The sequence below is a fragment of the Sebastes fasciatus genome, chromosome 20 (genome assembly GCF_043250625.1).
Source record: "Sebastes fasciatus isolate fSebFas1 chromosome 20, fSebFas1.pri, whole genome shotgun sequence".
Lineage (NCBI taxonomy): Eukaryota > Metazoa > Chordata > Actinopteri > Perciformes > Sebastidae > Sebastes > Sebastes fasciatus.
In genome coordinates, this window is record NC_133814.1 from 10,563,905 (window position 1) to 10,589,117 (window position 25,213).

Consider the following 25,213-nt stretch of genomic DNA (forward strand, 5'->3'; position numbering starts at 1 on the left):
CGTTTCACCAAACACACCTCAACAGTCCATCTATTAAGGCCTTTATTCAATGCATGGCACGTCCATCTAGCAGCTCTGTATAGATGCTGATAGCACCTCCCAGGAATCAACCGTAAAGGAACAAAGAAAAATATCAAATTATGGATATCCAAGTCTCCTTTTTACGCACACACTCGCAGACAAGCTGCTCAAGGACTCCTAAACTTTCAGGGATTGTGTTTGGAGAGAAAAATCTCCAAAGTTCAGCAGCTCTGACAGAATGTGTGTGTGTGCACTCTCATGCGTAAAAATATCCAAATGCATGCACGTTTCTAAACGCTTCCCATATGAGTATTCGCCAAAGTGTGTGAGTACATTTAAATAATTTAATTCCCCTTTTTGTCTGTGAGCACCACGTTATCGTTTTTGACCACATCTAGTCGACAGCAAGAGGAGAAATGAGGGGTGGAAAAGAGGACTGCATGGGAAAGGCAAAATGGACTCTCTCTCTCCATGTCCCCTAGGCTGTGTGAGAAACAATGGCCCTTCTCTACGGGACATCAATCATAAACCACTCTCCTCTGACATTTGTCTATACATTTTTAAATTTCCAGGGCCGTAAACACACGTCCTCGGTGTTTACATTCGGCGTCAACAGAGAGCCACTCAGGGTTTACATTTAACAACCTCCATGGATCTAAATCCTGCGTGTTATCGCTCGCCACGCAAACACAAAAAAACGACGTGAGCAGCATCGCGAGGAACAATTTTTTGGAGAGAAATGGATCATTTTGGATCTACTGTATTTATTGTGTGTGTGTGTGTGTGTGTACGTGGACGTCGTTCAGACTTCCTTCCACTCAAGCCAGACTCACACACACACACCTCCCAAACACACACACACACTTTCCAAATACGCGCACACACACCTCCACTGCCCTGCAAAGGGTCAAACTATCCTCAGATGAAAATCCCCCCTACAAAAGTACCCAATACTGATAAAAACGACATCACGTGAACTCAACACAAAAGACAACAAAACTGCAAAGAATTGTTTTGTTTTCTTTCAGATCTCAGGGTTCAAAACCAAAAAGAGAAATCTATTAAATCATCATAAATGTGTGGACCTTTGGACAAAAGATAAAAAAGGGGAATTAGTGTGCTCTTGGTTCCAGAGGTCCAACTCATTGCCTTCAACAATTTTGCAATAAAAGTGAAGTCACAATGCATAAGCGAGACACTAAATCCGGATATTCAGAGGTCGGCTAAACAGGAGAGACAAGCCCGGCCGAGGAGAAGACAGACCGGCGTCTGCTCAGCCTTCATACCGATAGGGTGTTGGAGGGGGTGGAGGTGGAGGGTGGATGCAGGGGAGCACTGCAGTTTGCAATAAACTGCCCTGTCTGCCTCTCAAAACACACACACAATATAGGAAACTAACAAAGAATAATCCACAATTTAGAATCTATAAAACTACAGGTGTGAGGAGGCGCGCTGAAAAGCGAGTGTGTTTTGAATAGACCTCTGAATGAATCAGAAACACACAAGTAATTCTAAGGCTGTGGAGAGAGGTCAAATCAAAAAAGTGACACATATACCATCGCCCACAGCTCCACACTGGAAATGAGAGATGTGGAAATAAATCCTTAAAAATAGACATGTTGCTTTAATGCTAATATTATAATTACTGAATGAGGGTTTTAGATTATTATATAGCAGAGTCATTCTACTGTTTACTTCTCCAATGGTATGGCAGTGAGTAATAGTAGTATTTTTTTTAAAAAATAGATCCCTATTTAAATAAAAAAATTCTCTCACAACTGGAATTTACATCCAGCAGGCTACAAATCAGTAAAGATTATAAAAAACACGGCTGTAAATATATTTTTGCTTACTTACTGGTAAGTTACATCCATTGCGTGGCGAGTCGGTTTGTAATGAAAGCAAAAAAAGTACAAAAATATTCAAAGTGAAAATCCCCGAGTCGCAGCAGAGATGAAACATGTGGGATTGATTACATCCTATGCTGCTGCTGCTGCTGCTGCTGCAGACTGAGCTGTGCAGTCAGTTGTTGAGGTATGGGGAGAGAGACGCATCGTAGAAGTTCAGGCTTGTAGTGAATCGAGGCTCGTTCATGCAGCCGGAGACTCAGACACGCCGGGAGGAGGAGGAGGAGGAGGAGGAGGAGGGGGGGGTGGAGGAAGAGGAGGGTGGAGGGGTGTGTGTGTGTGCGCGAGGAGGGGGTGAACGCGCAGGCCTATTGGTTTGAGAACGACAATGTGAAAGCGTGCCCGTGAGGCGCCCCTCCACCCGCCCCACCCTACCTACACACCTCCTCCTCCTCCTCCTCCACCCCCATCGACGGTAAACACACGCTGCTATTGGCTGCAGCTCAGAGCCAATGAGGAAGCAGCCGGAGCCGCCGGAGCGAAACGGCGGGCGTTTGATTTGCAGCCCCGTCGGCGCACTGCGTGCACAAGCAAAATGCGAGGAGACAGGCGGCACAGCTCGGTGCGAGGAGAGGAGAAGAGAGGAGAAGAGAGGAGAGGACTGAGGAGAGGAGAGAGGAGAGGAGAGGAGGTAAGAGAAAAGGAGAGGAGAAGAGAGAGGAGGGTAGAGGAGAGGAGATAAAAAGACAGGAAAGGAGAGGAGGAGAGGAGAGGAGAGGAGAGGGGAGGAGAGGAGAGAGGAGGAGAGGAGAGAGGAGAGGACTGAGGAGAGGATAGAGGAGGGGAGAGGAGAGGAGAGGAGAGGAGAAAAGAGGAGAGGACTGAGGAGAGAGGAGAGGAGAGAGGAGAGGAGAGGAGGTAAGAGAAAAGGAGAGGAGAAGAGAGAGGAGGGTAGAGGAGAGGAGATAAAAAGACAGGAAAGGAGAGGAGGAGAGGAGAGGAGAGGAGAGAGGAGGAGAGGAGAGGACTGAGGAGAGGATAGAGGAGGGGAGAGGAGAGGAGAGGAGAAAAGAGGAGGAGAAGAGAGGAGAGGAGAGGAGAGGAGAGAGAGGAGAGAAGAGAGAGGAGAGGGGAGGAGAGGAGGACGAGAGGAGAGGAGATGAGAGGAGAGAGGAGAAGAGAGGAGGAGAGAAGAGGAGGAGAGGAGAGGAGAGAGGAGAAGAGAGGAGAGAGGAGAGGAGAGGGGAGAAGAGCGAAGAGAAGAGAGGAGGAGAGGAGAAGAGAGAGGAGAGGAGAGGAGAGAGGATAAGAGAGAAGAGGAGAGGAGAGGAGAGAGGAGAAGAAGAGAGGAGAAGAGAGAGGAGAGGAGAGAGGATAAGAGAGAAGAGGAGAGGAGAAGAAGAGAGGAGAGGAGAGAGGAGAGGAACCGGAGCCGTGCAGCGCTGCCTGCACACTTTCTGATCACTGGTTGGAGAGCAAACAGCATCTAGCCTATTCCGTGTGATCCCACCGCAGCTCGGTTCAAAATGTGCTCCTGAGTGTGTATCGTTATTTTTTTTGCTATGTGACAGCGATGATGTGATAGTTTTATTGATGCTCCTTTAGGGATTTTTTTTTTTCCCCCACTTAGCCCCACTGCACGTGTTTTGCTAAATAAATCCTTATTTGCAGAAATCTGTATGTGATTTATTGAACATGTAAGCTCGACAAAGCAAGACATTTTTTGCACAACCCACATTAAGATAAGACAAGTTTAGGACCTCCTAATTGACAGGCGTAAAGTTTTGATAGAGAAAATGTGTCCACTGGGATACTGGGAGTAAATCTATAGCAGGATTTTTTTTATCAAATGTAATTCTTTTGTCTCTGTAGTGCAGGTTATATGCTCGGAACATTTCTTCTGTAACTTCATCAATCAATATGCCATATATTTAAAGGAATCTGTCATTTAGCAGAAAGCAGTAGAACGTGAAGAAAGGGTTAATAAAGTTGCTTTATTTCCATCTATTTTATGGCTGTGTCTGTTTACCTGTCTCTGTCACACATGTGCGCACATATATATACATATATATATATATATGTATATATATACATATATACATGCCATATATTTAAAGGAATCTGTCATTTAGTATGAATAAATGAAAGACTTTATTTCGAAAATAAATAAAAACAGATACAAAATAATAAACAAAACGAGAGTAATAGTGCCGAAAAGGAGTAGGTAGAAGTAAAACTTATATTTCCCTACCCCTTTCTCACTTTTCCTCTAATAACTCATATATCATAGAATGATAGAATGATAATATAATATATAAACTATCCCAGATTTATTTACATCCCAAATTAAATATATGAACAGCATCCCAAGTTAATTTACAACCCACATATCCATCCGGAGTTAAAAAATAGATAAAAAAAACGAACCTTAACACAACTCTTCCTCAACCATATACAGTAGAAAACAGTAGACACAGAAAGGGTTAATAAAGATGCTTTATTTCCATCTATTTTATGGCTGTGTGTCTGTTTACCTGTCTCTGTCACACATGTGCACACACATATATATATATACATATATATATATACATATATACATGCCATATATTTAAAGGAATCTGTCATTTAGTAGAAAGCAGTAGAACGTGAAGAAAGGGTTAATAAAGTTGCTTTATTTCCATCTATTTTATGGCTGTGTGTCTGTTTACCTGTCTCTGTCTCACACATACACATGCACGGGTAAATTGAATACTTACTTGTGTTTGAGTAAATCTATAGCAGGATTTTTATCAAATGAAATTCTTTGTCTCTATAGTGCAGGTTATGCTTTATCATCTGTGTAAGCAACATAATTCCTGTGAATGTACATTTGTTTGTTACTTCAGTATCGTCTTCATGCCCTCAGTATTGGTCATTGACTTACAGCAGTGAGCACTTTTGGTTGTTCAGACAGATGAGGGAATTAATCCATCAATTTGCCATATATTTAAAGGAATCTGTCATTTTAGTAGAAAGCAGTAGAACGTGTAGAAAGGGTTAATAAAGTTGCTTTATTTTCATCTATTTTATGGTTTGTGTGTCTGTTTACCTGTCTCTGTCACACATACACGCAGTAGACACAGAAAGGGTTAATAAAGTTGCTTTATTCCCATCTATTTTATGGCTGTGTGTCTGTTTACCTGTCTCTGTCACACACACACACACACACACACACACACATACATACATACACGCACGGGCAAATTGAATCACTGCGTAATTTGAAAGCATTACTGTCCCCGGGGTTAGCCTCGCGCACGGTTCACTAATTTAGCCAATTAAAAAAGTGGAAGGATATGGGGGCTTGTGTGTTTCCATGTCGAAATATATGAGCTTGCTATAGGCTAATATTCCCCCGTCCAGGGTTTTGTTTATACGTGGAGGCAAAGGGTTAAAAACTCGGGTGCTTTCGGCCTCTTTGCGAGGCTCCTGATTGGCTGGCTTGCTGCCAGAGCTCTGTCAATCAGCGAGTGTAAACAAGGCTCTGATTGGCTGCTGGCCAGTCCGCACTGGGCTGCCTGAAAAAAGCAATTACTGCCCCTGCGGTTTCAAGGCGGCCCCGGCGCACAACGATGAAAGGAGATAAGGAGGGGCGGTTTCAAGGCGCCCCCCACGGAGAACCCCGTTGGCCCCAGAGCAAAAGGAGAGTCAAGAGTGACTAAATCAAAGGGAATACGGTAAAAGGGGGGGAAATTACACGTTGTATTAAATGTAGAGGCTAGATTCAAGGAATGGTGCAATAACAACTTTGTGTTTAGAAAATGGAGGCAAGGAAAGAAACCGGAAAACAGCTTATTGCTGCTGCTGCGAGGAAGCTCCTTTTTCTTTTTTCTTTTTACAAACACGAAGAGAGAAAAGTTTTTGTCGACGCTGGAAAGAGAGCAATATAGGTCTGTTTGTGAAGCTACATTATAAGATGTTCTCACCTAAATGTTAAAACAGTGACGGTATTGTTAGGACTCACGGCTCTTATTGTGCTGCTGTGCGTAAAAATGTTGACTAAAAACTTTTTAATGCCAAGTGTTCAATAATTAAGTGGACATTTCCGCTTTTACGCAGCAGCTTAAACGGTTCTAATAATAAATTAGCTCCGAAGAAGAATTTATACAGGTAGACCATTATTTTCAATTTGCAGTATAAATATATATATATAGAAAATCATAAAAAATATATAGAAAATAAATAAATGTAAATTTAAATAAAAATATAATATATATATAAATAAATAATACAAATAATCATGAAAATAAAATATATAGAAAATGAATAAATATAAATGTAAATAAAAATATAATATATATAAATAAATAGTATAAATAATCATGAAAAATATAATATATAGAAAATAAATAAATAAAAATATATAATATAAATAAAATATGAAATGCATATGTGTGTAAATATGTTTGAGAAAACGTGTGTGATACATAAAAGTATGCCTACATAAAAAATAGAAGTAAGAAAAAAACTTAATGTCAAAGTAATGACACTAAACAGGACAATTAAGTATATAAAATTATATATATAATATATAGAAAATAAATAAATAAAAATATATAATATAAATAAAATATTAAATGCATATGTGTAAATATGTTTGAGAAAACGTGTGTGTTACATAAAAGTATGCCTACATAGAAATAAGAAAAAAATGTTATGTCAAAGTAATGACAATAAACAGGGCAATAAAATATATAAAATTGTATTTATATATAAATATATATATAAATATATATTGGAATCATTATAATTATTTATTTAGGAGTCTTTCTTCAAACCAATAACGCAGCAAAAATTCAGTCATGTGGCTGCATGAAAGCAAAAGCTCACCGACTGTATGTCTTATAGCTGAACTTGTCCGGAGCTGACAACAGTGAACATGCACCTCATAAAGTATATGAAGATTGTTCCAACTGATGTCCCTTTACATTAAAACAGAGACTCGCTCCCTTGCTCTGGTCCAGCCCCCCTTCAACAAAACACACTGGACAAAGGAGAGACCCAAAACGCTGCAGCCCATAGATATAGCTTATAAAAGTGTGTGCATGGGAGGAAACCGAGGCTTTCATCTCTACAGCAGGATTAATTGATACGTATATAATTCAAATCAAATAACGCCAAAGCGAGCAGATTTATCACGTCTGTAATTAGATAATCGTTACCCTCTTTTCCTATTTACATAGCAGCCTGCATTCCTCAGCCCTGCATGGCTCTCCAATGGGCTCCAGCCACCACGTGTCCACACACACACACACACACACAGACGCTCTCACACACACACGCGCTCTCACACGCACACACACTCACGCACACACTCACCAGTATACAAAAAGCTCAAATCTAGCTATATTCTGCAGACTTCCACAGGCGATATTTTAATAGTCCAAATGTGCTCTGCAACCAGCAAGACAACTGTGAATTATCATTTATGCGCATTATAGCGTCCTTTAAGATGAAAACCTTTGTTGGAGTTTTCGAAAGTCATATAAGGTGGTGCTTCGACGTCCATCAGAATGTATATGGATACTTATTTGTGCAGCATCCATAAGAAAAATAGATATTTTATTATTTAACAGGTTATATCTCACATTTAATCCACATGTGAGATATAACCTGTTAAATAATAAAATATCTATTTTTCCAAATATGACCTTTAGGGCCTACTTTAAAATCCTATAACCAACAAGTTTGCTGTGAAATTCACAATCCACATGCTGGTAATATAGCAAAAATATTGATAAAAATAGTGCCTACTTGTTTTATCAGGATTTTGCATCAACCATTACATTAATTTATAGGTAAATTCGTCACTTTTCCTCACTCCAACTGCTTTTGGACATGTTAGAAAACCAATGCCAGGATATGTCGATAAACAGAATGTATGGATACTTATTTGTACAGCATCCATAAGAAAAAAATTCTATTTTTTTATTTAATAGGTTATATCTCACATGTGGATTGGATCCAAATATGACCTTTAGGGCCTATACTTTAAAATCCTATAACCAACAAGTTTGCAGTGAAATTCACAATCCACAGGCTGGTAATATTGCAAAAATATTGATAAAAATAGTGCCTACTTGTTTTATCATGATTTTTTGCATCAACCATTACACTAACTCAGGTAAATTCGTCACGTTTCCTCACTCCAACTGCTTTGGACATCTTGGAAAACCAATGCCAGGATATGTCGATAAACAGTAGCCTATAAGTACATATATATATATATATATTTTTTTTTTTGTTATTTTTGAAATGACTTCCCTGCTCTCTCCCACAACAGTGTTGCCCTCAGCACTAATGACAGAGGGACAATAAAGAATCCTGTTCCGCAGCTCACAAAAGGGGTCCGGCACTTAAAACAGAAATCTGCATTTAATTTATTTAGTGACAAGGAAAAGCCTTTTATAGCTTGATTTTTATTGGTTCTTTTTTTCACTTAAAAGGTGGGGGTGGGGGTTGGGAGTGTGTGTGGATGAGTGTGCGTGTGTGCAGAGAGAGAGAGAGAAAGCATAACACACACACGCACACACACACACACACACACACACACACACACACACACACACACACACACACACGCACACACTCATCTGGTCCGTGTGCCAGCGCGAGCTACCCTATACGGTAGGGGTGGATGGGAGAGGGGGGGCAGTGGGGGGTGCGCGCGGATAATTAATGCGGATTGACTGATTGCTCTTGAAACAGACCGGTCCTGCGCGTGGATTGTCCTCGAGCAATGAAGCGTTCCTGACTGACACTTTCCACCTTCCCTTCTTCGCTTCCTTCTTTTCTTCCCTCTCACACTAGACTAGACCGGTGTGCCCGAGTCTTCCTACCCGGCCGAGGAGACGTCCAGCCCGGCCACTTTCCAGCCGGCCAGCCGCTCTTTCGCTCTGGAGATGTGGCTTTTGCGCACAATTGGAAAATTAAATAAATAAACAAATACATTAAGCATGCAAAACATAATGTATGGTCCACTTTTAAGATTTTTATGCTTTTGTGTTCACCTAAAACCAAATTTGTTTGTGCAACCTCATGCATAACTTCAATAAGAGCTCTATACTGCAACTTCACCTGAGGAGTTATGTCTCCTATGTTTAAAAAAAGGTGAATAAGCTATTTTACGCACATTAAAAAGTGTTTGAAGTTGCTCTGGAGATGTGACGTTTGCGCACAATTGAAAAATTAAACAAATAAACAAATAAATTAAGCATGTAAAACATAATGTATAGTCCACTTTTAAGATTTTGATGCTTTTGTGTCCACCTTAAAACTATATTTCTGTGCAAACCTCATGCATCACTTCAATAACTAGAATTCTACTGCAACTTCACCTGCATGAGGAGTTATGTCTCCTATGTTAAAAAAAAAGGTGAATAAGCTATTTTACGCACATTAAAAAGTGGTTGAAGTTGCTCTGGAGATGTGGCTTTTGCGCACAATTGGAAAATTAAACAAACAAATAAATTAAGCATGCAAAACATAATGTATAGTCCACTTTTTGATGCTTTTGTGTCCACCTTAAAACCATATTTGTGTGCAACCTCATGCATCACTTCATTAAGAACTCTACTGCAACTTCACCTGAGGAGTTATGTCTCCTATGTTTAAAAAAAAAGAAGAAGGTGAATAAGCTATTTTACGCACATTAAAAAGTGGTTAAAGTGCGTTTAAAGTGGGGTGCTGCACCCCCAGCATTAATTAAATAAACTTCTGAACGTCTAAATAGAAACACAAAGAAAAAAAAAAACATAATTCACAGTGAAACGGGAAACACATTTATAGCAAGGCTGCATGGTTTTAAATGAGGTCCAAATGGAGAGCTGTCTCCACGGGAGGCCCTCCATAGAGGGCAGCCATCAGATACTTCTGATAGCCCTTTAATGATGCGGATTTCCAAACAGTGCCATGGAGGGAGACGCCCAGGCTATCTAAAAAGGTGGTGCAAAACCCCAAGAGACAATAGAGTCATATTAGAGGAGAAAAAGAAAAGCAGAGCTCTGCCAAGCTTTTGGGATATGTTATGAAAAACAAGGCGTGTAACAGTGGTGATGTGGGTAAGCCTGTATCGTTCTTTTTCCTCCTTTTTGGTGGCCGACACACTATAAATATCAACCTCAACAAACAACAATGGCACCCATAACCGCTTAGAAAGAAGACATGATGGAGTCAGAAGTTGATTTGGACACAAAAACAACGTGACCTTTTACTTCTCTGTGTGTGTGCAGGACAGATGCTGCTATTTCTGACAGATAGGCTGGAGGCCTCACACCGGGAATATGTGAAATATAAAAAAATGTTCTCAAAACTGTTACATGACTAAGATCAAGAGGATGATGGTGCAGAAAGAAGATGATGATGGTGATATTGATGGTGACGGAGGGAATGGCTCGGGCACCAAATTAGTGGCTGTCACACAGCCATATATCCGGGCTGTAACCACCACCAGGCCTGCATGGATGAGATGAAAGCACCAACATCTATTTATGGGCCATCAAAACACGCAGGTGGAGGCTTTAATTATCATTTGAACATAACTGGCCATAGCGTGCAGCGCGTGTTTCCACTGTAAAGGTGGTGTAGTAGTTTATATTCAGACAAAGGGAGAAGAATTGAATCACAGCCACTGAACATATCGTGAAATGTTGATATTATACACGCAAATAATGGGATTACATATATCGTGTGGCTGACACGTGACCCAGTGCCACCACCTCATTTTGTGCGTATTTGTCTCCAAACATGTCTGTATACTTCCGCCTCTGTGCGCGCAATGGCACCGTGTACACGCACTTTCACGCAAATTAAAGATCTTTGTTTTTCTGGTTGTTCCAAACAATGCACTAGAAGACGAGAAAACATATGTTCAATTGAAAAAAGCTCCAAAAAAAAGTTAAAAGTGTATGAGCCACGGGGTCAACAGGTCAGCTGACCTTCTGCAATTCATCACTCTACATTTCTAATTCAATTGATTATTTCAACAAAGACTCATTTTAGCAACAAAGGTCTTTGCATGACTCATAACTTTAACTCATGAAGTGCTTTAGTGACGCACCAGCAAATGAAAAAAAACACTTTCAACATTTTGTAGTCATCTTCTCCTCTTGCAGACTGTTGCTTAATGGTCATATTTTTTTTACCGTATATTGTTGCTGATGTAGGATTACACTTAATCAGATCACATCTGGATCATCTCTCAAAAGAAAACTCATCCAACAACAGTTTCATTTTGAGTTAAGGCTGCATGTCGAAAGCAACAGCGTGTTGCTGGCTGATCACAGGAGCCAGAAACATTTGGGACTGATCAACCAGGCAAAGTCAAACTTTCGAAAGAAACTACACTTTGCGATTGAACTATAAACCAATAACCACTGCACGATCCAGAATGACACTGATCTAAATACAATAAAACATTATAATATAGCTGCAAATTATAATATTTAACAATATTTATTTACTGTATATTTTTTAGCTGATTCTGGGACATTTACTAAATGTGTAGTTGTCCCTGAAATAAAATAAAATACACACAAACTCACAATAATTGTGTGTTTGAGCGATGAGACTAAAAAGTTAAGCAGGTGTTAACTTTACACTGTAGAGTGACAGTAATACCAAGTTTATTCTATTGCAGCTAAAGTGCCACAATGTGTATATTCAGATGCAAACATCAGGAAACAGTGTAACATTATATTTGACTTGACTGCAGAATGTTAAACACAATTATTCATAAATTAGACAGTAAGAATTTTTTTTTAAATAAATAAAGATTTTGACCTATTACTGTAAAAGCAAGGTGATTAATAATAGGTCCATATGGTGAGGGGATTTGTAAAAGTCTCCATCAATATCTAAATTGCGAACTATATGTTACCTCTTGTATTTATTGACACTTTTTCAATAAGTCAGGAATCAGAAATGTGACTTGAAAAAGACGTGTGTCATCTCGCATGGATGGCTTTATGGCCAACGGTGCCAAAAGCTCTTGGTGTGTGTGCGTGTGTGTGCGCGTGAGAGAGAGAGAGCGCGAGAGAAAGAGAGAGACTTCATTATACAGTGTTACCGTGTAACTTAATATAACACAAGTAAGCCTGACAAACTATAACACCCAACTGTGGAGCCGATCAACTAAAGGGAACTACGCTTTACATGGTTGGATCACCTTTTGTGTGTGCGTCATGTATTGGCACATGCACCCCCCACGAGAGGCCCCAACTGATTCTTAAATTAACTCAATGTTAAAGAGATTCACAAACATGCATCCATTCGGGTTGTTGCATTGCATTGCTAGTTATCATCACAGGATTACAATAAGATGTAAAAAGACGATCACGCACACGTTTTCACGTGTTTTACTCGTAAATAAAAAGTAGCCCAAACCGCATAATCAGCCATATCTAAATAGACAAATAAATAAACATATTTTTTCTCGGACCATATTGGACCCTGGAACCACAACTCAGAATACGCCTGTCATTAAAAAAAATGACTGTTTAGCTTTATCCCAAAAAAAGCAAGCCTATGTAAACTACAAGAGTGCTAAAACTATATTTTTTATTATAAGAGTCCTCGCTGAATGAATTGCAACTGAGAATGATTAAACGTAGTACAAAAATACAACACCTACCTATAAAACGACCGCCTCCATATAGCAAAATACTTGTGTTAACTGATATAAATTGGAAAATAAACAACCAAAAAAGAGTCTTTCTTCCTCCCAAAACTTGAAAAAATAAGAAAAAAAGTCCTGCTCCTATACACGCTTTATCCAAACCAGCGCGCATTCAAATGTATGGAGTTAAATAGCGCTGCGTCTCTCTCTCTCTCTCTCTGCTGGATTTATCCACCGAGGGGTTTTCCCGACTATACGAGCTCCAGATCCTGTGGATGTGAGTCTCCGTGAGTCTCTGTGTAATAGCGAATTTATGTCTGGATGACGCGTCTCCTCTCTCTCTCTCCCACAATGGAGAGCTGGAGCTCTGACATTAAACAGAGAATTGATGGAGAGTCTTTCTTTCTCTCTCTCTCTCTCTCTTTCCCATGCACTCTCTCTCTCTCTCTCGTGTCTTAGGAGAGTTGAAGAAGGGAGCTTTCTCACATTTTATTTTTTTTTTATCATGGGAGGGAGCAAAAGGGACATCATCAATGAGTTACACACCAGGAATACACCCACTGACATCACAACATAGATCCTATACGAGTCCACATTTACGCACCAAAACATACCTTTATTCCTGACAGGAGGCCTATCACTCTTTCTCTACAAGTTTTATCAAAGTGAACTACAAGGTTTTTCCTCTGTCTATATGCACCATGTGTTTAACCTATAAGTCAAGTCAAGTCAAATGTATTTCTATAGCACACATTTAAAACAACATGAGCTGACCAAAGTGCTTTACAGACATATAGGCAGAATAAAAACAGAATAAAAACAAGGTCGACAGAGCAGACAACAAAATCTCACACATATCCACAGACAAGAGACCAAGATAAAATCCACGAGTAAAAGACTGTTATAGTGAGCATTATAAAAGGCCAGTTAGTAATCACAATAACCGTGGTGTGGAAGAAGGCAGGCCGTGCTCGCTTTTTTTATTTGCGGAATAGTTTTTGAGTTTTTTGGCATGAAAAGGAGTCAATGAGCACTCCTCTGGAAATCACACTGATATTTGTTTATAGCCGTTTTGCCAAATGATATCCCTAATAACCCTATATTCAGATGCAAACATCAGGAAACAGTATAACATTATATTTGACTTGACTGCAGGATGTCAACCACAATTATTCATAAATTAGACTGTAAGAAAAAAAAACAAATAAAGATTTTGACCTATTACTGTAAAAGCAAGGTGATTAATAATAGGTCCATATGGTGAGGGGATTTGTAAAAGTCTCCATCAATATCTAAATCGAGAACTATATGTTACCTCTTGTCTTTATTGACACTTTTTCAATAAGTCAGAAATCAGAAATGGGACCTGAAAAAGACGTGTGTCATCTCGCATGGATGTCTTTATGGTGCCAAAAGCTCTTGGTCACAGTTTACCCACCTTTTAAAAAAAAATCCACCAGCAGCTATACATTAATGCACTGCTATATATATATATATAGCTGAACCTCCAGAGTTTCACAGGCATTTTTGTTGTTGTGAGGATGACCATGCACAACATGCATGCTCACACACGGGTTCAATTGTGAGAGCGCTATAAACATTTAGCACACAGGCGTTAAAGAGTCCACGGCGTTTTTGTGCGCAGCCTTTTGATTTGAGTCCAAAACGGTCCAGACAAGTTTGTGCGTAAAAAGTGAATTTATCTCCCCGTTTTCTCCGCTCGGGCTGCTTCCGTCTGGACAACAGAAACAAAGACATGATTGCAAAACAATCGTGCAGTAAAAACACACACAAACACAGTTTCCATTCGGAGGAGGCGTTTTACTGAAGATGCGTAAAACAAAACGAGCTTGCAGGTTGGAGATGAATGCGGAAGAAGAAGCGAAAAAAGGGCTGCAGTTTAGGAATAATTGCGGCTGTTGTTGGGAGTCTTCTTCGGGACCTCAGCCTCGGTTTTCCCCCTCCTCTTCTTCTTCCTCTTCTTCCCCCTGCAGACCCCCACACTGGCTGCCCCGTGGGTCACCGCTTCAGGAGCAACCACGTCACCACGTTAACCCCTGCATCGCCGCGTCCACCGGGACAGAGGCAGCAGGGCCCATGCAGAGAGAGCCCTGTGGGGGTGAGCAGAGAGGGAGGTCCCAGAAAACCCTCCAGGAGCCCCGAAGGGCGGGTCCAGGGGGTCTCCGGCAAAATGAGGAACAGGTTTCATTCAATTTGGTTCAATTTCGGGGGGAAATTCACATTCAAATACAGCTTCTATTAGAATAACTGCTGTAATTAGTTTACTCCTCTTTGTTTTCTCTCAAGCTCCTGACTTACAAACTTGAACATTTCAAATGAATATCCATTTAAAATCTTAATGAAGTCAGAAACAACATAGTGGAGAACTCAACACTCTTTTAACCCATTTGTGTCCGCAACTGAAATCTTTAATTTTCCTTTGGTGGAAGCGTTCTTGTGGGCTTGCTTAAAGACAAAATTTAAAGACATTTTCAAAATTGGTCAAACCGTTGGATGGCTGGAAAGTGAGTTTTTCTTATCATACTATATCTGAGCCCTGAAGGGCGGGTCCAGGGGGTCTCCGGCAAAATGAGGAACAGGTTTCATTCAATTTGGTTCAATTCGAGGGGAAATTCACCCAAATGCAGCTTCTATTAGAATAACTGCTGTAATTAGTTTACTCCTCGTTGTTTTCTCTCTATATACAGTACACAAGCTCCTGACTTACAAACACCTTTATTCTCTTGAAAATTTCAAATGAATATCCATTAAAATCGTAATGCAGTCAGAAACAACATTGTGGAGAACTCTTAACACTCTTAACCCATTTGTGTCTGCAACTGAAATCTTTCGATAGCGTTCTAATGGGCTTGTTTAAGCACAAAATGTAAAGACATTTTCAAAATTGGTCAAACCATTGGATGGCCAGAAAGTGAGTTTTTCTTATCATACTGTATCTTGTCTTTGGGCACATGCAGGGACGAGCGTTTTTGCTACAGGAATGACTCCTAAAACCTGGAAATGAGTTAGCACTCTAACACTTCCGGTTCCCTCGTCTGGAAGTTAATGGGTTTTTAGTTAGATGACTGAAATAAGGTCTGCGGTTATAACACAAGCTTCAGAGATTTTAACGTTTTGTTCTATGACATAAAATAAATCAATACATACCCCACTCATGAAGGTTTTATGTGTCTTAAAAAAGGCAGTCGCTAACAAGTGTCTAAATGAGACTACTAAACGCCATCACGGTGACTCGTCCGCCTTTACAACCTTGTCGTGTATACTCGCGCTCATGCGACTGTGGTGTAGTTTGTTTATAGCCTAACGTTACCTTTTTAATTCTGTCGATCCTGCTTCCAAAATCATAGAAGCGGTATTAGTTTGTGGAGATTATTTTGCTGAACAAAACGTGTAAACTTTGTAAACGTTTGTTTGCCACAGAGTTTATTTTCTCCAATAATCCCAAACCCAATGGAAAAATCCCATTGGCTTTTTGTTGGGGGAACCAGGGTGATGCTTACTTCCTGGTTGGCCAACAAAAACACGTCATCCCTGGAGCACTCTATAGACTCCATAAAGTAAAGAGTAAAAAAACAATAGTCTCATGTGCCCAAAGAAAAGATATAGATATATATGGAAAACATTTAATAAACACAATGTTAGCATTTTTTCTAATTTAAAAAAAATCTTGATTTTGACTATTAATAAAATGTGTTTTTTAATGTGATCTAAAAAAATCAAAGTTGTACTGTTAGATACTTGCCCAAAGTATGTCCATACCAAATTCCACGACTTTTGACCCGTCAGAACAAATGTTGTGGCATTTTTCCTTATCATACTATATGTCTTTGGGCACATATGGGTTAAATACCCCCCCCTCCCTCATTTGTATGACAATATATATTTTCAGTATAAATGGTCAGATTAGTTTGCTTGTTATTAAGCAAATTCACATCAGCCCTCTCCAGATGTCATGTATGATTCATATTCCTGCAACAAAACAGCATGTGAATTATTGCTGTGGCTGCCGAATAAAACCAAAAACATCCAAATGGCACCACAAAAAAGTAAATAAAAATATTGATAGTCAACCGTGGGTGTATGTTATATATTTTGGGGGTCAGTAGACTGAGCTGCATGAAAACATCCGACTAGAGTGACACCAGACATTTCCATCAAACAACGAAGAAATACGCTTCACCAGCCCCCAACAGATAAATCCACCAAAACAAACTCACCAGAGTTCAAGCCAAGTCACTCTATTATGACTTTTCCAAACCATCGCTGCCCTCATCACAGCGTTGAAAAATAGAATCTACGCTCAAGACCAAAAGCAACAATACACCCATAAATCCTTCCAGTATGGTTTTGGCTTTGCCTTTGAAAGGATTTATGGGAAGGGGAAGTGGGAAGGTCACGGCAGACCCCACCCACTCAGGAACTGACCTTTATTTGTGTCTGTAACGGCCTGCTGTTGCATTGTGGATTTTGCAGTTAAGTCTATAGACTCAAACCCTAGTTCACATTTTCATTAAAGGATATTTTCATCTTATTGCACTCACTTTGATTCTGATTCATCGGGTTATATGTTATATACTCATTTAAATGACCACGTGTTTGAATTTAAAAACATTTAGAGAACTTTTATATGCACTTGTGACTTTTTTACAGAATTACATAACTGTTTTGTGTGTATTTATATTTAAAAAAAAGTCTTCTAGGAAAGTCAAGTGTTTTTACCGAATGCCTCCCAACCAAAAAAACATCATCACAGTCTCTTTGTCTCATCTTATAAAGCCTTATGATCATAACTTTTCCTGGAAAATATGCACCCTGATTTCTTTTTTCTTTTTTAGGAATACACAATGTGTAGCAGCTTATGCTACACATTTTTGTCACTTGAAGAACACTTTCAAACGGCTCCTTTCTGCTTTATACCTCACAAAACAGCTTTGTTAAATTGGGAATTCTCCAGCAAAGCCTCATGGAAACTCTGTTTACCTCCTGTTGTAGTTGTTGTTCCTTCTCTTGCAACCAAAGTTTCAGAGAAACTGAAGCTGTTTTTAGAGAACCGAACCGAAGCCGTTCACACACTCACTCACTCATCCATCTATTTCGACTCTGATGAAGGACAATTCTGTTGCGCTCAAACCATCGCCTGCAGCCTGAAACGCGACCCTTCCCTCCTCATTAGAATGCTCCCAAACAGCCAGTTTACAGCTCAGCCCCCGGCCAGGCCCAGCCCTCTCTGCTCTACACTCTGCTGGTGTTGGGTAAACACACCTCAATGAGATACTATCATAGGTGTCAGGTGGTTTTCACTCCTTCATTCCTTCACATCTAATGTGGATTAGGACACAGTTATGTCTCACGGCATTCAAATATCTTTTGTTTTGTTGAGCAAGTTGCTTCACAAAATGTACGTCAACAGGTTTACGCAGGAAACATCTGTAACATTCATTACAAAACCCAGCAGCTGCAGAAAAGACAATGCTTGCCCTCGTGCGTGTTTCCGACAAGCTTTTAAAGCCGATCGTGATGTCGTACGCATATGGCGGTATCGATAAACGTAGGCAAATGTTTTCTAGATTTACTTTGTAGATGTGATGCTTCTCATTTGCTGGTGTGGTGTAATACAGTTGCTCACTCTTAACCCTGTTCAGAGCCGCCTGGCTGCTGCACCTGTGTGTGTGTGTGTGGACCCCTGATATTTGTGTGTGTGTGACACAGCTGCGATAGGTTAAGAATCAGACGCTAAACCTGTTTCTGGTTCCAATTTGAGGCCACAGCTCCTCTTTGGCAAATGGAAAACACTTCAAGGTGCCACCGGACCTAAAGACGGTGCCTGTTCCTGCACAGTTTACGTGGTCATGTGATTTTTTTTTGGAGGTTGTTTGCCCCAGAGGCAAGTGCACACACACACACACACACACACACACACACACACACACACACACACACACACACTTCTTGAAGTTTATAGAGGCCCAGTGACCCCGTAGGTGAGCATAGCTGCATAACTGAGACGGCCACAAAAGGGTGAGCTCAGAGAGCAAAGCATCCTGGGATACGACTTCTTGCCAAAGCACTAAATTCTTTCATCTTTGCTCTCATATTTTAATGCATATCAGTCATAAAAGAGTGTTACATCACTGCACACACAGTGGTGCCTTTATCTTGAATCTGCCATGTAGGTTTCCATCTCTCTCTATATGAGTTATGGCGTGTATGCATATTCTATGGAGCAGCATTAAAACACAGTGTAGCGAAGGGACAAACAGAGACATCTCTTAAACGTCATGCCAGGCCATTCACCCCTCCATGCCATCCTCTTCTCTCTGAGCTTTTTTTTTATTGCAGCTGCTAACGCAGCAGCCAGAACTGAAACAAAGCTAGCTTTGTGGCCCCCCCACCTCCCCTCCGCGCTGTCTGCTGACGCGTTCGCTTGTTCTCCATGTCACCCCCTAGCCCTTGTTCCCCTTCCAATCTTTCACTAAAAACTTCTTTTCTTCCTTTTATAATTTTTTTTCTCCCCCCCCTTCTCCCCACATCTGCAGCAGCAGCGTCACGCGGCCTGGCATGGACGGCCCGGAGAGTCGGTCATGTGATCTCCGCAGTGGCTGTTGCCTGGGAGAAGAAAAAGGGGAAGTGTGTGTCAGAACCCTGTTTTTGGCCCAGCTGGGAGGTCAGAGGTCAACTCAACTCTGATCCAATCAGTTGAAGCCACAAAAGGGCCGACTCATTTTTACTGTCCTCCTTCCCTTCTCTGAGGCGTCTCTAACGCTATTTTTCCTTTCTACTTTGCTTTGAGGAATAAGCACCTCATTATGTGCATTCACTCTTAGAATATTTAAAAGAGAAGAAGTGTCATGCCTCGTAAGTGTGAAATCAGCAATGGATGAAACTGCTGAGCTTGAAGGCACTCGGACAATGCTGGATTTTGTTCCTATCACTTTGATTTTCTGTTGAATGGATCTACAGATTCAAAAGATCCACAGGAACGTGGAATCAACTCGCTTGCTTTCATGGTTATAGTTCAAAAACACAAACGGTCTAATTTAGGGGTGTTACAAAATATTGAAAATATCGTGTATCGCAATATTTTGTCTTTTGGTGCTGTATTGATTCTCAAAAACACTATTGATTTTTAATTAATATATTACATGCAGAGATTAACTCAGTCATTTCATTTACAAAGATATGCACCCTCTCAGTGTATGTGTCCTCTCTACATACGATGTTGGACGTTACAGGGACTGTGATAAATGCAACTGCAGATCCCACTGTCCTGATTGCATAATAAAGTAAAGTTTTTTTACTCAGATATTATGCATATGGTGGTGTGTTCTTTATACTCTGACAGTTTTCATAAAATTTGATTTAAAAAAATTTAATCGTAACCCCTGTACCGTGATATGTATCGATATGTATCAGTTGCAGATTGCAACCAACAGAGTACCCCTCCGCTCACTCCTCCGTTTCCAAGACTGCGGTAACGTGAGCCGCCGAGTGCAAAAAAATCGTGATAACGCCGTTCGCCTCGCTCAGAGGCCATCCTTACCTCGGAAGTCAGACGGTGGCTGGCGGTGACACAGTTTTGCACTCTGCGGCTCGCGTTACCGCAGTTTCACAAGCGTGTCGGAGAATTACGGTGGCCTTCAGGTAACGTAAAAACACGAAAGGCTTTCTCTAGAGTCAGTGTTTGGTTTGTCCGTTCTGGGCTACCTGTAGAAACATTGCTGATCACCATGGCGGACTCCGTGAAGAGGACCCGCTCCCTATGTAGATATGAAGGACTCATTCTAAGCTAACAAAAACACAATGATTCTTAGTTTCAGGTGATTATACACTAATGAAAACATAGATATGAATATTATATTCCATTATAGATCCCCCAAATGCTACACATTGTTCCTTTAATGCAAACGTTATGCATTGGGAGAATTTTAATGCTGGATACAATAGAAGGTAAACTATCAGTGTATTCGAGGTCAGCACAGGTGCGGTTGCTGTAACGCAACAGTAAACCGATGCCGCTACAGGTATAGTATCAGGAAGTATGTGTGCATTGTCCGCAGACAAAGCTCCTTCATCGACTAGAGCCATCTTCCCCCGACAACAATAGCTTGTGTATACACCCTCTGTTGATCATGGGACTGAGCAAGCGCAGCGATACCAGGGGCTGATGAAGAAGAAAGTGAAAAAGTTCAGAGGATTCACTGAAGCTGATGAAAGGGAGCTGAGGGAAGAAATGGGATAGTTTATGGGTTCATGGTTATTATAATCACGATTGATCTGCGTTTGATTTCATTCGAACCAAATGTGGTTCTAAGAAAAACCTTAATTGCTCTTTGGTTTCATCAGCCCAGAGCTAATCCAACTACCGGATAATACAGTTTGACTGTTTTTGAATATAGAAAAAATATAAATGGTAAATGCGAGAGAAACAAATGTAGACAAACTATGCCTAATATACGAGCTGCTTACACTGGCTCCCTGCACACACACACACACTTCACAACTGACAACTCTTTACCACCTCTCTCCTCCAATATCATCCCCACGTCCATAAAGACAGATATGTTTATGTGGCATGTTGTGGAGGACTTTACATGAAGCAGATGCATTAAAACATCCATCTTACTTGGATGGAATTATTCCACCTCTCCTCCTCCTCCTCCTCCTCCTCCTCTCTCTCCTCTTCCCCAGCCGGCTGTCTGTCGTCATCTCCAGCAACAAGTGTCCTCTTCCCCAGATGAATTTTTACATCCGTGGTAATGCAGTCTGCTCCTGACATGAAGCAAAACGGGGGAGGCGTTTCATTGATTGTGCTCAGGGGTGACAGGTATACATGGAGGAAGTGGGTTTTATTGTTCGCAAAAATATAACAAGTGCATGCACACACACTTGCACCTAAATACACAACCACTTTGAGGCTTTCCATCTCTTTTCTCCCCCTTTCTCCTCTTGATCAACCTGAGTGAGCGGGCTGCTCAAATAAAATTTTAGTGCCGTGGTAATGTTGCGGAGCAGCATGGCGCCACAGCTAATGGGGGATCATATCTACATCCCCCCCCGTTCCTGCACCCAGCTCCATGTTAAACCGCAGCGTCTGTCATCGTCTTGTGCGCTCCGGCGCGGGATACAAACGGGCCCGAAAGTTCAAATGTCCGCACATAAAATGGAAATAGAATTACAACAATGTGATATTTCGGTGTTATGGAGGTCATAAAGGAAGGTGGGAAAACAAGTCGTGAGTGTGCGCTTTGGCAGGATTTCTTCTGCTGTCGTGGTCACGGTGGTTGCGTGGTTTGTGAAATCCCAGAGTGGGGCTTGATTTGATTTAGGAGGCACTCAATCAGGAGATAAGAAAATATAAAAATTAAACAAATAAAAGCACTATTGGGTAACCAATATACAACTGCAGTAAGTTACATTAAACATCAACCATATATAGTGTAAAACTCAAAATGTTTTATCAAATCAGAGGCCTGCCAGTGAAAGTGTGTGTGTGTACATCATGTGAGCGCAGCATTATTAGGCCTTTCTGGGGAGTTATCCATTAATTCGGGGTTAAAGTCCATTTGCATCGAGACAAAAGGGACATGGGCCATCCATCTCCACGCTGAGGGGAAGGGGGTAACAGAGAGAGGGAAATGGGGGAGGGGGACGCATGTGCACGTGTGTGTGTGTGTGTGTGTGTTTGTGCGAGAGAGAGGGAGGTGAACCGTCCTCTTGCAGATAAATCTGTTGCCCTCAGGGGTGCGTTTACATAGGTGAGGACTGACTGTTCTGCAAGCCGAGAGTGATTTATCTGAAAATATACCACCAGTAACCGCGCACACACACACACACACACACACACACACACACACGCACACACTTATAGCAGCGCTTTGAATCAATTCCTTCACTATGCATGAAGCAGCCTATTTCACTTCCAGTGTGTGTGTGCGTGTACTCACAGCTGCACATGCATGCAAACACTAATGCACTCAAAAATAGAAGAGCATAACACACACACACACACACACACAGCTCAACAAATCCATACCTTGTACTTTTTAAAAAGTAGAGGAAAAAAGACCAAAATCTATATTTGAAAGAGGATAAAAGTTGATTTTTTTTACTGCAGCTGCCTTCTCATCCTGCCTGTATATCCTCCCTCATACAACCACAGAAAGGATTTCCTAGCAACGATTATAATGCGCGCGCACACACACAAACACGCACGCACGCACACACACACACACACACACACACACACACACACACACACACAGAGACACACACAAGCTCAACGCGCTGGGGCTCCCTCCAGCTATCAGCGTGGGCTTCCCCCTCCTTCTCCCTCCTCCTCCTCCTCTTCTTCTCCCTCGCTGCCGCTCCGCCGTGGAGGGAAGGAGAGAGAGAAAGAGAGAGAGGGAGAGAGAGATCCCCTCTTCACAACTCTCCCCTGGAAGCCCCAGCTGCTGGCTAGACTGCGCGGTTACACGGGCTGCCTGCCTGCCTGCCCTGCGCACCGGAATGGCGGTGTGGAAACGGTTTGTTCTGCGCCAAAAAAGCGTCCGGAGCGAAGGAATGGACGGAGACGGAAAGACGGAGAGAGAGAGAGAGAGAGAGTGCGTCGTTTTCGCGTGAAAGTCGGGGGAAAAAACGGGGAAACGGCTCCGTGTTTTTCGAAGACAGAGATGGTGGGAGATGGGGGGATGGGGTAGCTTGGTGGAGAGCTGCGGATTTGCAAGAGAAGTGCGCTTTTATTCGGTGCGTAATGACACGGCGCGTCTCTCCGGTGGTTGTACAGACTTGCTGAGGAAGAGGAGGAGGAGGGAGGGGAGGGGGTTTCAACTTGTGAGGCTATACCGGCGAATACCGGGCACGGTTTCATATCCAGATACTACAACCGACACAGGAGCAGGAGGCTACAGCCCCATTGCGCGCAACTCGACGCACATGGCACGCCCCTCTCTGCACCTTCCTCCTCCTCCTCCTCCTCCACACTGACAGGGAGGCGTTTGCTGCAGGGCGCCATTTTCAAAAGCCTTCTTTGCATATGAGATTTATTTTTGCTGCAGGAGGTTCCGCAGCCGTCTCATGTTACACTTTCTATCTGCTCAACGAGAGCTGGACTCACTGATGAGGAAGAAAACTGCAAAACTGAACCAAACTTCAACCAAAATTGTTCTTTTTAACTTCTATTATTTATTTTGTTTGTTGCAAAGGTGAGACATTTTCAATTGTTTTTTAGTAATTTATTGACAACTAGCACATGCAGATTGTAGGTCGGTATAGGGCAGTGATTACAGTATTATTGTCATTGTTTGTTTTTTATTATTACATTATTATAATATATATATATATATGTAATAATCATATTATTACAATAGGATTTAAATTGTTATTTGAGTAGAAAATCAAAACAGAATCACATTCATTGTTTAAACAATAGCCATGCAAAATTAATAACCGGTTACAATTATTAATATGCCAATAATTATTATATTAATAATAATTAAATAGAATTAGCCTACACATAAAATAAGTCAAATTCTTAAATTCTAAATCTTAAACTATAGACTTAATGCGAAACATTATATATAACAAATATAACTGAATTCAAATATTTTATGGGACTAATTTATTTAGAATATTAAAACTTCTCTGGATGTTTTACATTTATTTAAAACCAGTTTGAACCGTGCCGTGGTGCGTTCACGGCGTTAAAACTCAAACCAATGCAACCTAGAAAAATCGATCATTCAGCCATGTTGAGATCCTTTGTGTGTGTGTGTGTGTGTGTGTGTGTGTGTGTCCAGAGGTCCTATTACCCTGACCTTTTATTTTTTACCAAAAATATAAAATAGACTTTATAGGCTACTAATTTAATATAGAGTTTTCAAATATAAAATAAATGTAATTAATTTAATTATCCTGATTTTAGTTGCAAGAAACAAAAACACAAAAAGCTGAAGAGAATTTGACACCACAGTGAGAACAGTTTTTTTTTTTTGGGATTTTAGAGTAATTTCATCCGAATTTTTTTCCTCGCTGAAATATTTAATTTGAGGGAATTCTCCTCTTGTTTCTTGTCGATGCTGGATCTTCTTTTAAAGTCTATACGGGCTTCAGAAAAAATGTCAAATTACAGGCTGGCTGCAGGAGCATGGCCTGCTTTACATAATTACATACGGAGGACCGGTCTGCTCACTTTGAACAACACGCTTTTAGTTCTACTAATCATCACAGCACGTTCAACAGCAGCTCATTAAAACCCAAACATATTATCCTTATTATCTTATTCGCACTTTTTTTAATTCAGTTTGAACATTTAGAACAAAAAGGCAGCTTTGTGTTTTTCTTCTGTCCGCTCATTTGTTTCAGTCAAACACACTCGGTTACTTTTTATTTAGTTGAATAATGTGTCCTCATTGACAGCAACTATAAACAGGTGTTTGTATTTAGGTGTGTTTGGTTAAACTTCACACTGTAACCTGTGAGTGTGTGTGTGTGTGTGTGTGTGTGTGTGTGTGTGTGTGTGTGTGTGTGTGTGTGTGTGTGTGTGTGTGTGTGTGTGTGTGTGTGTTGGGCTGCTGCTGCAGTCAGTGAGGAGTTAACGTGTTGGTGAAGTTAATTCAAAGTGACTGCAGCAGGACGGCCAGCTTTTTTCTGTGGCAGCACGATGAGGCGATAA

The 25,213-nt window shown here is 40.9% G+C and overlaps 1 protein-coding gene across 4 annotated transcripts in view; it reads right to left on the reverse strand.

The window, feature by feature from the left end:
• bahcc1b (BAH domain and coiled-coil containing 1b) overlaps window positions 1-25,213 on the reverse strand; it is a 100,584-nt gene that overhangs the window by 57,453 nt on the left and 17,918 nt on the right. For 2 of the 4 annotated variants that reach the window (XM_074619704.1, XM_074619701.1), the window contains exon 1: window positions 1,879-2,146. The exons of 1 other annotated variant lie outside the window; for it this stretch is intronic. The gene's annotated coding sequence lies outside the window, so the exon portion shown is untranslated. Of the gene's footprint in view, window positions 1-1,878; window positions 2,147-12,537; window positions 12,824-25,213 lie in introns of those variants that run through there. One more of the 4 variants, XM_074619703.1, reaches the window with a different exon arrangement.